Below are 2882 nucleotides of genomic sequence, written 5' to 3'. Positions count from 1 at the left end.
CCACCGTGCGAACCCCCTGGAAAGTTAAAGTGCCAAGAACAACTCCATCTTAATCCTTAACAAGGTTCCAATCCATACGCCTTGGGATAAAGGCGCATTGGAAATACGATAGGGGGAACATTCTCTCCATGTTGGGCAGGAAAAGATTACGGTCTCCAACTTTTCTCAGCCATTTGTAGTCCCCATCATAAGCAACGCCTGCCTCAAAGTCAACAAAATCCCCGAAGAGGAATCTAGGTTTGACTATCAGTTTACGGCTCAGGTTCTCAAGTCTAGCGTCCATAACCAATATCCTAAGAGTTTCAGGAGAAGCTTGGGTGATTAGTTCCACACGGCTCTTCTCCGTAATTTGGAAAACCGGGAGTTCTTGGCGTAGGTTGAATGTCATGTTCAGATCCACACTACCTTCGTGCCCAAAATGATGGCGAAAAGGGAGAGGCTCGCTGGTATGACACACTGCAAAAAAAAAAAGTTAGACAATGCAAAAGTAATCAGACGCGGAGATCAAGTCTCGTGACAAAAATCTTAGACGCGGAGATCGAGCTTCGCGTCAAAAAAATCTTAGACGCGGAGATCAAGCTTCACGTCAAAAATCTTAGACACAGAGATCGAGCCTCGCATCGAAAATCTTAGACGCAGAGATCGAGTCTCGCGTCAAAAATCTTAGACGCGGAGATCGAACCCCATGTCAAAAAGACTAAACGATAGAGTCTAGCTCCGCGTTATCGAAACGAGTCTCCTCGTTGATTCAAAAATGAGAACTCGCCGTAGCAAGCTTAATGGCCACAAAAGGTCATGCTCACCACCGATTAGAGGGAGTTGAGGCGGCGACACGCGGCCGACGCAGGTGCCGACGAACCCTGAGCCAAGGTGACATCGGATTTGGAGGGTTGGGAGACGGTCTTCTTCTTGGGCGCCATTGATTTCAGTCAAAGGAGAAGGAGAATCGCTGTCGCCAGAGATGAGAATGAAAGTTTTTGTTGAAGTTTCAAGAAGAGTCGAATGACTCTTGATTCGACCCCTAGCTGTCTATTTATAGACAACTATGAGCTGTCAAATTGGAACGGGATTCTAGGCTAGAATCCCGCCCAAACTCGATCTCAGCGATCGAGTTTATTGAACTTCCAAATGCGAGGCTCACCCACGCGTTCAAACTCTCGAGCGCAGAGTTCACCCACACGCGTTCTAATTCTCAAACGCAGATCTTACCCACGCGTTCCAATCTATGCATTTGGACCGCTATAATAGCAGCTTCTTGACTACCAAGGTTACGGCACAGCCTCAGATAAATAAAAGAAGAGCTAACAGTGATCATCAAGGTGACCAAAGCCGAGAAGAAACAGACGACTCCACTAGGGAGTCTATTGGATGAGTACAGATAGATTACAATCAACAACGTTAAAATCATCTGGCTCGATCTGGCGCACAACTCATTCTTCTAAGTGGCTTAACATTCCCACCAAGATTAATGAAGCCAGGAGCTGCGCATAATTCATTCTTCTGAATAGCTTAACATCCCAACGAAGATTAAATGAAGACATGATCCGATGCGCCACTCATTCTTCTAAATGGCTTAACATCCCAACCAAGAGTGATGATGATATTGCTAAAATCATCACCACCAGTTGAGCTGATCAAGAAAGGAGATAAAGTGGATTCCTCTGAGGCTGCCCTCCTGACTAAGCCCCTCTCATGTGGGCTTGTGATTCTCTCTGTCTATGACAATAGATATGTCTTAAGCCGAGAAGTACTCAACCTCACAGAGAATGACCTCGTTGACAAGTTTACAGCTGGTGTTTCTATGGTTGCTTCGCTGTCCTTGGCTCTCTCTTATCCGACTCTTACAACTGCATCTCACATGTTCGTCAATGCCTACAAGAACATCCTTGCTGTTGCGGTTGACACTGAATATACCTTCCCACAAGCTGAGAGGGTGAAGGAGTATCTAAAGGATCCAAGCAAGTTTGTTGTTGCTGTTATCTCTGTTGCATCTGCTGAGAACGCTGCTGCTCCTGCTTCAAAGGAAGAAGAGAAGAAAGGCGAGCCTATCGATGAGTCTAACGATGACTTGGGATTTAGTTTGTTCGACTAAGTTCATTTTCATCAAGACTCAAAAGTTATGTTGTTTGGTTTGAGGTAACATAATTTCAACATTATAACAACCAGGTGCGTGACATCTTCAAATCAGACGTGGTGAACAATCAATCCACTAAATTTTGGGATCCAAAGTATTCCAAAAATTCATCCCAGTCAACCGTGAACTTTCAAAAACTTTGGAGGGGGTTCTGTAGGCTGTCTAAAAATCACAATGGATAGCTGATCCCTATCAAGCTCTAGCAATGAAAGTTACAATCAGACGACTTTCTTGTTACCAAAGGAAAGCTACAATCAAAGGATTTCCCTATGGATCAAGAAGAGATTACAAGGCAATGATTCCTTCAAATCAAGAAGCAGAATTCGTCCTTACAATCGAAACACAAGTAATTTCCAAATCACTGCATCCGCGGCTCTACAATCGCTGCAAACACAGCCTCATATCTGAGATAATTGATCTTGATAGCTGTGACAACAACATGACTAATATTATATTAGCAACTATTAGAGGTGCTGATGAGCAGTATAATGATTTTAGAAATAAAAGGTTGGACTTAGTTGGTGAGTTGCTTGGTAGAGAGTTGTGGGCAAATATTTGTGTAGGCTATCTAAAAGTCATAATGTATAACTGATCCCCATCAAATTCCAACAATGGAAGCTACAATCGGATAGCTTTCATTCCAACAAACGAAAGCTATAAATGGAGGACTTTTCACATAGAGTGAGAAGAGTTACAAATCAACGACACTTCCGACAACTTGTGAAAACTCTATTCAGCAGTCTTCACA

General features: G+C 43.6%; 1 pseudogene; it reads left to right on the top strand.

Annotated features, from left to right (window-relative positions):
• LOC109839198 lies at positions 422 to 2092 on the top strand (annotated as a pseudogene).

Source organism: Asparagus officinalis, chromosome 4 (genome assembly GCF_001876935.1).
Source record: "Asparagus officinalis chromosome 4, Aspof.V1, whole genome shotgun sequence".
In the NCBI taxonomy this organism is placed as follows: Eukaryota; Viridiplantae; Streptophyta; class Magnoliopsida; order Asparagales; family Asparagaceae; genus Asparagus; species Asparagus officinalis.
The sequence above is the reverse complement of the archived record's forward strand: the minus strand, read 5'-3'. Positions and strand labels throughout refer to the sequence as shown.